At 41.3% G+C, this 13,219-nt stretch overlaps 1 long non-coding RNA gene across 1 annotated transcript; it reads left to right on the forward strand.

Annotated features, from left to right (window-relative positions):
• Nucleotides 1-7,192: 7,192 nt before the first annotated feature.
• LOC127344771 (uncharacterized) lies at nucleotides 7,193-9,566 on the forward strand. Its single transcript, XR_007878212.1, has 2 exons — nucleotides 7,193-7,891; nucleotides 9,102-9,566. It is a non-coding gene; the product is annotated as an uncharacterized lncRNA (long non-coding RNA).
• Nucleotides 9,567-13,219: the final 3,653 nt, after the last annotated feature.

Genomic DNA, 13,219 nt, shown 5'->3' on the forward strand with positions numbered 1-13,219 from the left:
ACTAGTTAGGCTTAATGGAAAACAACAACAAAAATTAGAGATCTTTATGAAATTTATCTTGCGTTAGGACATGAGGTGTTTGAAGAGAAAATTAAAAAACCTATGGAACTTTATATGCATGCTAATGGCAATGTTATTAGTATGAATGCTTTGAACACCATTGTTGCTAATGCTATGGAAAATTCTAAGCTTGGGGAAGCTGGTTTTGATGAGCATGATATTTTTAGTCCCCCAAACATTGAGGAGAAAATTTTCTTTGATGATACTTTGCCTCCCATTTATGACGATTATAATGATAGTGGTATTTTGGTGCCACCTACTATGGAGGATAAAGTTTATTATGATTATACCATGCCTGCAATTTATGATGATTACAATGATGGTTGTGATAGTTTTACTCCCACTATTACTAATAAAATTGATTATGCTTATGTGGAGAGTAATGATACTTTTATGCATGTGAATAAGAATGCTTTATGTGATAGTTATATTGTTGAGTTTGTTCATGATGCTACTGAAAGTTATTATGAGAGAGGGAAACATGGTTATATGCATCTTAATAATATTAAGTTTCCCCTCTTTATGTTGAGAATTTTGAAGTTACTCGTGTTTTATCTTCCTATGCTTGTCACTTTGTTATTCATTAATTTATTTGTATGCAAGATTCCTATGCATAGGAAGCGGGTTAGACTTAAAAGTGTTTCTTATTTGCTTCTTGATGCTCTCTTTTGCTTCAACTCTTATTTCTTGCGAGTGCATCATTAAAATTACTAAGCCCATCTTAATGGCTATAAAGAAAGCACTTCTTGGGAGATAACCCATGTTTTTATTTTGCTACTGTTTTGTTGTGTCCTGTAAGTTGTTACTACTAGAGCAACCTCTCCTTATCTTTATTTTATTGCATTGTTGTGCCAAGTAAAGTCTTTGATAGTAAAGATGATACTAGATTTGGATTACTGCGCAGAAACAGATTTCTTGCTGTCACGAATTTGAGTAGGATTCTCTGTAGGTAACTCAGAAAAATCTGCCAATTTACGTGCGTGATCCTCAGATATGTACGCAACTTTCATTCAATTTGAGCATTTTCATCTGAGCAAGTTAAGTGCCCCAGAAAAATTCGTTTTTACGGACTGTTCTGTTTTGACAGATTCTGCCTTTTATTTCGCATTGCCTGTTTTGCTATGTTTGATGGATTTCTTTGTTCCATTAACTTTCAGTAGCTTTGGGCAATGTCCAGAAGTGTTCGAAATGATTGTGTCACCTCTGAACATGTGAATTTTTGATTATGCACTAACCCTCTAATGAGTTTGTTTTGAGTTTGGTGTGGAGGAAGTTTTCAAGGGTCAAGAGAGGAGGATGATACAATATGATCAAGAAGAGTGAAAACTCTAAGCTTGGGGATGCCCCCGCGGTTCATCCCTGCATATTTCAAGAAGACTCGAGCATCTAAGCTTGGGGATGCCCAAGGCATCCCCTTCTTCATCGACAACTTATCAGGTCACCTCTAGTGAAACTATATTTCTATTCCGTCACATCTTATGTGCTTTACTTGGAGCGTCTGTGTGCTTTTATTTTCGTTTTGTTATTTTCATTCTCTGAATAAATTCATGCTTATGTGGGAGAGAGACACGCTCCGATTGTTCATATGAACACTGGTGTTCTTAGCTTTACTTTTAATGTTCATGGCGAAGGTTGAAACTGCTTCATTCATTGTTATTTGGTTGGAAACAGAAAATGCTTCATGTGGTAATTGGTATAATGTCTTGAATAATTTGATATTTGGCAATTGTTTTGAGCTCTCAAGTAGATCATGTTTAAGCTCTTGCATCATGTAGTTTAAACCTATTAGTGGAGAATTACTGTAGAGCTTGTTGAAATTTGGTTTGCATGATTGGTCTCTCTAAAGTCTAGATATTCTCTGGTAAGGGTTTGAACAACAAGGAAGACAGTGTAGAGTCTTATAATGCTTGCAATATGTTCTTATGTAAGTTTTGCTGTATCGGTTCATACTTGTGTTTTCTTCAAACAACCAGCCAAAGCCTTGTACTGAGAGGGAATACTTCTCGTGCATCCAAAACCTTGAGCCAAAACCCATGCCATTTGTGTCCACCATACCTACCTACTACATGGTATTTTTCTGCCATTCCAAAGTAAATTGCTTGAGTGCTACCTTTAAAATTCCATTCTTTGTCTTTGCAATATATAGCTCATGGGAAAAATAGCTTAAAAACTATTGTGGTATTGAATATGTACTTATGTATGTTATTTCTTATAAGTTGCTTGTTGAGCGGTAACCATGTTCCTGGGGACGCCATCAACTATTTCACCTTTGTTGAATATCATGTGAGTTGCTATGCATGTTCGTCTTGTCTGAAGTAAGGGTGATTTATCATGATCAAATGGTTTGAGTATGCATATTGTTAGAGAAGAACATTGGGCCGCTAACTAAAGCCATGATCCATGGTGGAAGTTTCAGTTTGGACAACAATCCTCAATCTCTTATGAGAATATTATCTGTTGTTGAATGCTTATGCATTAAAGAGGAGTCCATTATCTAAGTTGAGAATAATCAAAAGCGAGAAATCCAATGCGAGCTTTCTCCTTAGACCTTTGTACAGGCGGCATAGAGGTACCCCTTTGTGACACTTGGTTGAAACATATGTTATGCAATGATAATCCATGTAAATCCAAGCTAATTAGGACAAGGTGCGGGCACTATTTGTATACTATGCATGAGGCTTGCAACTTATAAGATATCTTATGCATAACACATATGAATTATTACTACCGTTGACAAAATTGTTTCTATGTTTTCAAAATAAAAGCTCTAGCACAAAAATAGTAATCCATGCTTCCCTCTGCGAAGGGTCTTTCTTTTACTTTATGTTGAGTCAGTCTACCTACTTCTTTCTATCTTAGAAGCAAACACTTGTGTCAACTGTGTGCATTGATTCCTACATACTTGCTTATTTGCATTCATCATATTACTTTGTGTTGACAATTATCCATGAGATAAACATGTTGAAGTTGAAAGCAACCGCTGAAACTTATATCTTCCTTTGTGTTGCTTCAAAACTTTCTACTAAGAATTTATTGCTTATGAGTTAACTCCTATGCAAGTCTTATTGATGCTTGTCTTGAAAGTACTATTCATGAAAAGTCTTTGCTATATGATTCAGTTGTTTAAATCATTGTCTTTACCATTGCTTCGAATCACTACATTCATCTCATATGCTTTACAATAGTATTGATCAAGATTATGATAGCATGTCACTTCAGAAATTATCCTTGTTATCGTTTACCTACTCGAGGGCGAGTAGGAACTAAGCTTGGGGATGCTTGATACGTCTCAAATGTATCTATAATTTCTTATGTTCCATGCTATTTTTATGATGATACTCACATGTTTTATACACACTTTATGTCATTATTATGCATTTTCTGGCACTAACCTATTAACGAGATGCCGAAGAGCCAGTTGTTGTTTTCTGCTATTTTTGGTTTCAGAAATCCTACAAAAAAAATATTCTCGGAATTGGACGAAATCAACGCCCAGGGTCCTATTTTCCACGGAAGCTTCCAGAGCACCGAAGAGGGACCAGAGGGGAACCAAGGGGGCCCCACCCCACATGGCGGCGCGGCCAAGGGGGCGCCCCCTTTGGTGTGGGTCCCCCAGGACTCCTCCGAGGCTGCCCTTCCGCCTACTTAAAGCCTCCGTCGCGAAAACCCTAAAAACATAAGCCACGATACGGAAAACCTTCCAGAGCCACCGCCATCGCGAAGTCAAGTTTGGGGGACAGAAGTCTCTGTTCCGGCACGCCGCCGGGACGGGGAATTGCCCCCGGAGTTATCTCAATCGACACCACCGCCATCTTCATCGCCGTCGCTGTCTCCCATGATGAGGAGGGAGTAGTTCTCCCCTGAGGCTGAGGGCTCTACCGGTAGCTATGTGGTTCATCTCTCTCTCTCTCATGGTGTGATCTTTTGATCATGAGCTTTGTATCATTATTAATCTATGTGCTACTCTAGTGATGTTATTAAAGTAGTCTATTCCTCCTCCATGATGTAATGTTGACAGTGTGTGCATCATGTAGTACTTGGCGTAGGTTATGATTGTAATCTCTTGTAGATTATGAAGTTAACTATTACTATGATAGTATTGATGCGATCTATTCCCCCTTTCATAGCTATTGTTGACAGTGTGTATGCTATGTTAGTACTCGGTCTAAATTGCAATGGTCTATTATGCACTCTAGAGGTTACTTTAATATGAACTCCGGATATTGTGGAGCTTGTTTACTCCGGCTTGAGGTGTGCTTTTGTAGCCCTACACAATGAATGGTGTTTGTTATCAAACAAGAGAGTGTAGAAAGTAGCATTTATTTATTCAGTTATGTGATCAATGTTGAGAGTGTCCACTAGTGAAAGTATGATCCCTAGGCCTTGTTTCTAAGCATTGAAACACCGTTTCCAACAAGTTCTGCTACATGTTTGCTTGCTGCCATCTTTATTTCAGACTGCAATTACTACTTACAATCATCCATATTACTTGTATTTCACTATCTCTTCGCCGAACTAGTGCACCTATACATCTGACAAGTGTATTAGGTGTGTTGGGGACACAAGAGACTTCTTGTATCGTAATTGCAGGGTTGCTTGAGAGGGATATCTTTGACCTCTTCCTCCCTGAGTTCGATAAACCTTGGGTGATTCACTTAAGGGAAACTTGCTGCTGTTCTACAAACCTCTGCTCTTGGAGGCCCAACACTGTCTACAGGAATAGAAGCGTGCGTAGACATCACTAATGTGCTCATCGTACCTTCCTCTTGGGGTTCCCCAACAGTGTGCAATCTGCGCTCATCACTTCTACGAAGAACAAATACAACAATGTGGTGTTTCTATTTGTTGTATTTGTATTAGGTTTAGTCGCAGGCAAAGTGTTAATTCAGTGAAATGTTGTATGTAATGTTGCTGATGATGTTCTATTGGCCAAGTTAGTAGTTTGCTATGTGTGAGTTTGCTAAATAGTATGTACTGGTTTGAGTGCATTTTAGTTGACTCAATATTATGTAGTGCTTATTTGAGTGCATTTCAATTGCTATGGTGACTGAAAGTTGAAATTATTTTAATTATTTCCAATGTATTTCAGTTTAGTGCATTAGATTGTCCTATAATAAACAAAGCTGGCATTTTTATATGAAAGACAGAGGTTGTCACATTGCAAGATTGACAAGGTTTTGACCATTGCATAATTTAGAGGGTTTTGAATATTGCAACATCAAAAGAGGTTTCAAGAGGACCTTAACCTGATACATACTCAAAAGGCATCATCTGATAGAGTTGACAACCCAAAAGCATAAATGTTTGCAGCATAACTGAAAGAGTTTTGAACACTGCAACATCAACATCAACATAAGTAAACTAGCCTAATAGTTTCCACTGCAGGTGAAGTCAGCGTAGCTTGGCACTAAAGATGCCACTCTTCGTCTTCCTCTGTTTGCTCTAGTTCCTCTGCTTCTGGCAGCAACTGGTTCTGATAGTGTTGAAGATTGTCCGGCTTCTCACGTTGCAGCTCTTCTTCTTGGAGTTTTGAAAGTGTTTCCAGATGTTCAAGGCAAAATGTGGTACTTCAGTATCAGTCTTGAACCTTGTATATGTTCTCTTTCTTTTCACAATCTATCCATCTGAATCTTCATCATAGTTGTAGTCCTAATCAGAAGAAGAATCGTAATTTCAATGTTCTTTCTTCCCCTTCTATTTGTTCTTTCATGTTGAAAATGAGCTCTACTGGCACTGTACATCTGCAGTCCTTTAAAATCCAAACGTTGAGCCTTTCATCCTTTTCTTAAATTTGCTGGTATGCCTCCTTAGCTCAGTAACGGAAAACCATCACCTTTTATTTCAATGAGCAAAAAAACCCAACGTCAATTACAAAATGAAATCACCAAATCCTCTCTCTTGCGACCAAATCCCTAACCCTACCACGAGGATGACCGGTGGTGCAACAGGAAGTGGCGACAAATGGACTAGGAGTGGTGGTGGTACTGCAGAAGATGGGTTCAATATCGAGGGGTACATGTGCCATGCAGGACCGTCATGTGGATGGTGTGGTGGGAGCAAGCGACAACTCCGGCTGCAGTTTCATCAGCGAGCATTTGGGAGGAAGCAAGCGTTGTCTACTGGGATGACGGGTCTGACAACAGCATCGCCGATGACCACATGGCTAAGTTGAGCGATGTTGTGAAGCTTTCCTCCACCTTTCTATATTTTACTCCTAGGAAACCCTATGGCGCGGCGGCCACTGGCTTCAACGAGTGGAAGAAACCCTAGGTATAGTTATGTATTTTTATATCATTTAGGATCCTGTTTGGAAAGTTTACATGACAAATGTTTTCTTCTGGTCTATGTGTTAGTTTTCACGATTGTTTATTCTTGTAATTTGATTTTCTGTTAATGAAATATGTGGTTTCTCAAGAAAAAGGGATCGTGTTGTCAATTTTTTTCATATGTATCTATTTAATAATTTAGTGTATTTGTAGCACAATGTTATTAATCAATTATTGCCAATGTAGCACAATGTTAGTTTCATAATTGAGTGTATTTCTACCTTCTTGCTTAGTAACTTTCCTGTAACTTTTTGAGCACCCGAAATAAGTAAAAATAATGAACTTGATCAATTGGCAGTTTTACCAATTACATCGTCGAAAATACACTAAAACATTAGACCCACGAAATCATGGCAAAACATGGGGAAAGGCTTCCTCCTACGCGCTAGTTGTACCGATTGCATCTAGTTTCGCGTCCCATATCATGATCAATGAACCATAGCTTGCTTGTCATGGGGCAACAACATGAATGCGGAGGGGAGCACCTCACGACTCACGAGCAGTGGAGCAAGCGGGGGAAACACTTACCATACAACAGAGGCCCTTCGTGCCATCCGCGAACGTGCGGTTCATCGAGCATCATCGCCTAGGTCGAGGTCTAGGTCCATCTTCGTGCCTCCAGGCTCCATCCTCGCCTCGCCACCCTCCTTAGTAAAGCGCAAGGGAAAGGCAACTGCCCAATCAGCGCAATGGTGTTCATATGCTGCCTACCTAGATATTGCAGTGGAATAAGGAGAGAAAACGGGTCCCTTTTGTTAATCCCAAATGCTAAAAAGTGCACGATGGCTCGTTTGTTGGCACGAGCACTCGATTATCGTCCGTCCGATGGACCCTGATGAAGGCGTGCGACCACGGTTGTTCCGACCACTCTTCTCTCCCTCTTGCGCCCCCTTCTCCCCCGAGCACTCTCCTAAGCTCCTGATCCAAACGCCGTCGGCAGCCCGTCCGCCGCCGGACTCCACCTACGCCGCCACCGGCGTGTCTCCCCCAACTCCGGCGCATCTTTCCCACCTCATATACTCTCCCCGACGCCCCCACCCACCCGCAGCCGATCCCCTTTCTCTCTCCCTCGATCTCCTCCGTCCCCGCTGCGGCCATGGATCCCATTGATGCTCGTCGCCGGATGCGAGGAGCTCGCCTTGGCTCACCGCGACTCCGCGAGCCTCTCCTATATTTGCTTCCTTGCGTGCTCGTGCTCGTGCCCCCTGTCTCATCTCCGCCTTGATTTTCCCCAGCGATGCCTTCCTCTGTCCGACTTCCCGCTTGCTGTTTTTCTCCGTCCTGATCTGCAGCCAGATGTAGGCCGCACCCAGGGTCTGTAGCTGTAGGTCTACAATCTCGATAGCGATGCCTGTTGACATGGAGGAGAATCAGGTTGCAGCGCTTAAGCAATCCTGTGTTCCTGACCAGCACCCATCTCCATGCACTCGGCACATGTGCGATCTTCATCTCTAGGAGGTGTTCTAGCGTTTGGGTAGCATCAAATTCCAGCGTGCTGGCTTGGGGTAAAATGTTGATCTTTCTACATCATCCCGCTAGTTCAACCTTTCATGGACCATTGCTAGAATCCGCCCCTTCCTATTTTGTTTTCAACCTTAAAAGTCCAGGTTATGTTAATTGAATTGGTACATGAAGTCTAATGAAAATCTGTTACTTGTGCATTCACTAGGTGTACCCTCTTTTATGCTACAGGTTGTAAGATATCACAGTGTTGTTTTGCATCAAAATAGGTTCACACCAACCTGACCGTAATTCTATTTTGTTTTGCTAAGTTACGTATTGATTGCCGATGTCTACAGGAGTTGTTTTGCTTTTTTACCTTTTCCCCAGTTTTTAGTTGATTTTGGCTAGTATTAATTAAATTTTACTGCACTTGTTTGTTTTGATTGGTTGTAGGTAGATCATAGTTGAGTTTTTATTCACTGTCCTTTAGAACTGATGGAGTTTGTCACTTTAGTTAATTGCTTTCAGCATTTAATTGAGTTGATTTTGCAACACAGTTAAATTGTTTTTGTCTACATAATCATGTTACTTGCAGCATTTTTTAAGTAAGTTGATTACATATACTAAGTTTTTGTCCCATATCTAATTTTGCTTCATGCACTCAATTAAGTTGATGAGACAACACACTTACGTTGCTTTTTCACCATAGCATATTGTGGTTCCTTTGTCTTATAGTCAGTTGGTTCCACCATTTATGCGGTGGTTTTTGTTTGCGCAAACCATGATAGGCATGTTTTCATTGTCACTATTTTATCACCACGTATGCATCATTAGTTAAATTAGTTTTTACTCACTAGTTTTCGCCGGTGTGCTGTTTGTCAAACATAGTTAAGTTGCTATCCCCATCCTATTCAATTTACTTCAGTTTCGCTACATATGTTTGAGTTGCTTTTGTAACAATGTTAAGTTGCTATCCCCAACCTATTAAGTTTGCTTTTGCAGAAGTTAATTAAGTTTCAGTACATATATTAAGTTGTTTTTCGAGGGCTAGCTAAGTTGTTTCTATCAACATAGTTAAGTTGTTGTTCCATTCTACTAAGTTTGTTTTTTACAACAGTAATTTTGTTTCAGTACATATATTAAGTTGTTTTTGTGAAATAGCTAAGTTGTTTCTGTCAAACCAAATCAACATAATTAAGTAGGATTTTTATGCACTTACTTGCAAACCAAATCAAATTGTTTGCCTTACTTTCTATTGTTGCAATTTTTCAGGTGTGTATGCGGCAACGAGGCCATTACCAGTGTGTTGGCATCATCAACTTACGGAGAAATTTCAACCTATGTTTGCACTATGTACAAATGAAACGGCAACCAGGCCGGGTCCCGTTCCTCTGTTCTTTAAACTGTAGCTAAGACAGTTGCTAAGTGTTTTTTTTTCCACACTACTAGGGGTTGCTGCAAGTGGTCGTTTGAATATACTTCCTCATTTTATCCAGTACATTTTCTGTGAACCTTTAATATGCGTGAAACCTGGGAAGTGTTCTCAATCTCTCTCTTTTTAGGTCTGGTTATAATTTTTGTTGAAAAGGATCCTTTGTGCCCCCTTTTGCTTTCATTTATAGTGTCCAATGCACTAGGGGACATGTGAATCTAACTAAGCTGCCGTAGGGTTTTTTTTTTCCTTCGGCAAAATTGTCTTTGGACTTTCAAATATATCCAATGATCTAGGTTTTATCAGGTTTTTCCCCTAATACAAGTATATGGTACTGATCTGTTGTTCCGCCCCATGTTTTCTTCTTTATAAGGACCTAGGGATGCCCTAAGTAAGTAAGCAACTGATTATGCTTGTGTTGTATCTACCATACAACTAAGTTGATTCCAGTTTTGCGCCATAGTTGTTTTTTTTACAGGTTTTTCTCCAAGTTGCTGCTTAGGATTGTATAGTTGCTGTCCAGTTACCAATGCTTGCGAAGGTTATCCCTATAAGTCTACTAGAATTCATTAGATTATGTCTTGCTACGTTGATTCTTAGTTCTCTCCATGCTGTTAGAGTCATATAAGTTACTGTACATTTACCAATAAAGTTGCTTCCAAGGTTTTCCTTCTAGGTTTGTTGGAATTAACTAGATCATGTCCTCAAAAATTACATTGAACTTGTTGATTCTGTTCTCTTGATAGAATCATATAAGTTGCTGCACCGTTACCTATAAAGTTACTGACATGTTTTCGCTAGGTTTGTCGGGATTCACTAGATTTTGTCTAGCAAGAATTACATTTAATTTGTTGCTTTTGTTCTCTCAAGGTTGTTCTTTAGATTCATAGAAGTTGCTGTTAAGTTACCTCTAAAGTTGCTACCGAGGATTTCCCTCTTAAGTTGCTCCATGATCCGTGGTTTCCCTCGAAATTTTAGGTGTAACATGAGTCAGGAAAAAAAGATCTATCTTACCTCTTTATTCTTGATCACGTGGACCAAGTTGATGAAAAGATTTCTTGGAAGAAGCTACAGATCCATGACAAATTTGGAGGAAGGAGAGGAGGAAGAAAGAAAAGCAAAGTTAAACTTGGGGGAAGGCGCGATGGGTTTGGTTGTCCAGGGACAGACCGGTTTGGTAGCGTGATGCACGTGAGCACCCAGTAGTGTTTTTTGCGCGCCAGCCAGGTGGGTAGCGTGCGAATCCGTATTTCCAATCTGGGGCTAGTGGACTAGGCAGGACTTTTTATTTTTGGATCGAGGGCTGGAAGCGACTAACGAGCCATCGTTTGCTGGCTAGACGCGTCCTTGTTAATTTACGATCTAGCCTGGCAACGCCAAGTGTTGACCCCAAAGCGTATTTTTGGTATGAATTTGCACGCAAATTGCAAGTTTATGTACGGTGCGAACACGCTTTGCAAGTGTTTCTATAAATTTACTCCGGGGACGACAAGTTCTTGTATAAGTGATGCAATCATCTCATTATATTATATTACTCGAGCTGGAGGCATGTACCTTGCATCTCCCGCGAAGAACTATGAGCGTGGTGTCCCTTGTCATGCTGCATTCGAGCCATGCCTACTTTTTCTAATCGGCGTCGCTTGGCTCTCATCTGCCTTTGCGGCGGCTCTGCACCTGGTCTTCCCGTCGAGCTCAAGGTTGCTTCGTTGACAACGACGATAGATACAACTCATTCGATTTTAAAACCATAGCCGTCTTCAGTCCAGAGCAATTCTCCTGTTGAACATTTCCTAAACAGCCCGATTCATTGCACAGCTCCCTAACTGTCCTGTGCAAGAGCAAAATTGAAATTCCAGGACGCTACTGAAAACGCAGAAGAGTAGCGGAGCCATACACGAAACCATTCTTCCCGGACTCGATTGAAAGCGAATTGACTGGCTGGCTGGCTGGCTGGCTGCACATATGTGCGATGCTCACCGGGACAGTTGGTCAGCATCACCGCTCATCAGTCCTAGACTCTCCAGTGCCGATGAAGTATGAAAGCATTGACTGGCCGAACTCTCGCCGCGCTGCCGAAATCAGGTGCAAGAACCTGTCCCTTTTGCGGCCGCAAAGCGGAGGAAGACGACCGAGTGGGGTGGGGGAACGATGGATCTGTGGCGCGGAAACTGGCCACCTGAACCTGGGTGCGTCCACTGAAACGGCAAGTTTCCGATTTAGCTTCCACTGCAATTTCCCTGGGCCGTCTCGTTCGGTCGCCGTCGTGCTCGTGGATGGGTCATGGGTGTCTATCGTGGCGGCATGCTCGGCGCCGAAGGAGGAAGAGCTGGCGGTGGCGAGTCGCTGAGTAGCTACATCACAGAGGTTGGAATCACATGGTCCTGGAGCATGGGCTTCATTTCTGAATCTATCTGATTGTGTCAGGTACTCAGGTTTCGCCGTCAGACGAGATCGAAAATTGGAATATTTGGAGGCTTGAGCATTAGTTCATGAATGTAAATTATGATTGTGTAAGATAACTACTCTAGTCATTCATCTTTGCTAGGCCCGTCCAATCTTCATCAGGTCACCATCTATCTAGCACACACATGGCCTTTCATGAGTAAAAAATCAAATGTGTCAACATGCGTCTCTGTGAGCGGAACTTGAAAATGAATGTGACCGTCTTATCGTCAGGAAGATAACGAGCCCGCGCCCCATCTATCTTGGGCCAGTTTTTCAGATGCAGACGGCTGGTGATTTGTAATTCGAGGATTGCTAATAAAGTATCACTCGCGAAGTTTGACTTTCAAATTTTTAAGTACATACATCTTGCTATTGAATTGAGGGTGTTGCGTCAGTGGGGAGAATGATTTGCGCGGTGACATATGGTCCTCTGACGATCTTGTTTGTTAAAAACAAACTAATAGCATGGGTGTCTCTGGTCTGTACTTACGTGTGCCATGCACGATATTGACAAATGCACAAAAATGAAACTGTACATACTGAAATTCACGCAAATATATTTTTAAATATGTCACCAAATAACATCTTCATCTGAATTTGTTGCTTCACACTAGGAACTAGGCAAAGAAGCAGGGCTAGAATCATAGTGGAAGTATTTGAGCCTGCAAAATTTTGTTCGATTCCGTTTTTTTTTCTTCTGGCAGGCAGTATTAAAGTTGCAAAAATCAACTACTGTTGAGCCTACAAATGAAGCAGCACTGAGAAAAAATAACATGAATCTTCGGACCAGCAGGCCGGAATCTCCGGGGTTAGTGCCTGTGCAACGGGCAGATTTTTGGGAGGCTATTTAAGGAGGCCTTCTTCCTCCTCGCATCACCACGACTTTCACTCTCTCTCCTCCATTGATTTGAAGATCAAATCTCAGAGATCTCCCTCATCAACCTATCAATCAATCACATACTTGTAAATCAAAATAGGAAGGCCCAATCTACCTATCCACCAAAGAAAACTTGAATCCCGGCCCCTTGATTCCTCTTGTGGATTTTGAAACCCTAGAATCCCTCTTGTGGAATTCCTGGTAGAGATCTCACCTTGAAGCCTAGCTTGGTGTTGTTCTAGCCCTTGGTGATGTTGGCAGCCTTACCTCAACCTTGTGTGTAGTTTTGCCGCCTAAACCGGCCTTACTTAGTGGAGAAGTGGGCATACCTTAGTGGTGTGCTCACCGGGGAAGAATGTGACGCCTTTGTGGCGGTTGGTGGCCTTCATGGAATCAAGCCTCCCCAACGTAGACAAACTTCCCTTGGGAACTAAGGGAAACATCTCGTGCGTCTCGTCATGCATCTCGGTTGTCTCAACTCCTTTACCTCGTTCTTTACATGTTTCTATTCACTTGTGTATGCTTGTTACAAGTTGCATCATTTAGGCTCATTTACTTGTTAAGGCAATCACCTTTATCTTCTTGCACCGGCTAAATTTTAAAAAAAAATCCCTAAAAGTTGACTACAGCATATTC

This window comes from Lolium perenne, chromosome 3 (genome assembly GCF_019359855.2).
Source record: "Lolium perenne isolate Kyuss_39 chromosome 3, Kyuss_2.0, whole genome shotgun sequence".
Taxonomy (NCBI): domain Eukaryota; kingdom Viridiplantae; phylum Streptophyta; class Magnoliopsida; order Poales; family Poaceae; genus Lolium; species Lolium perenne.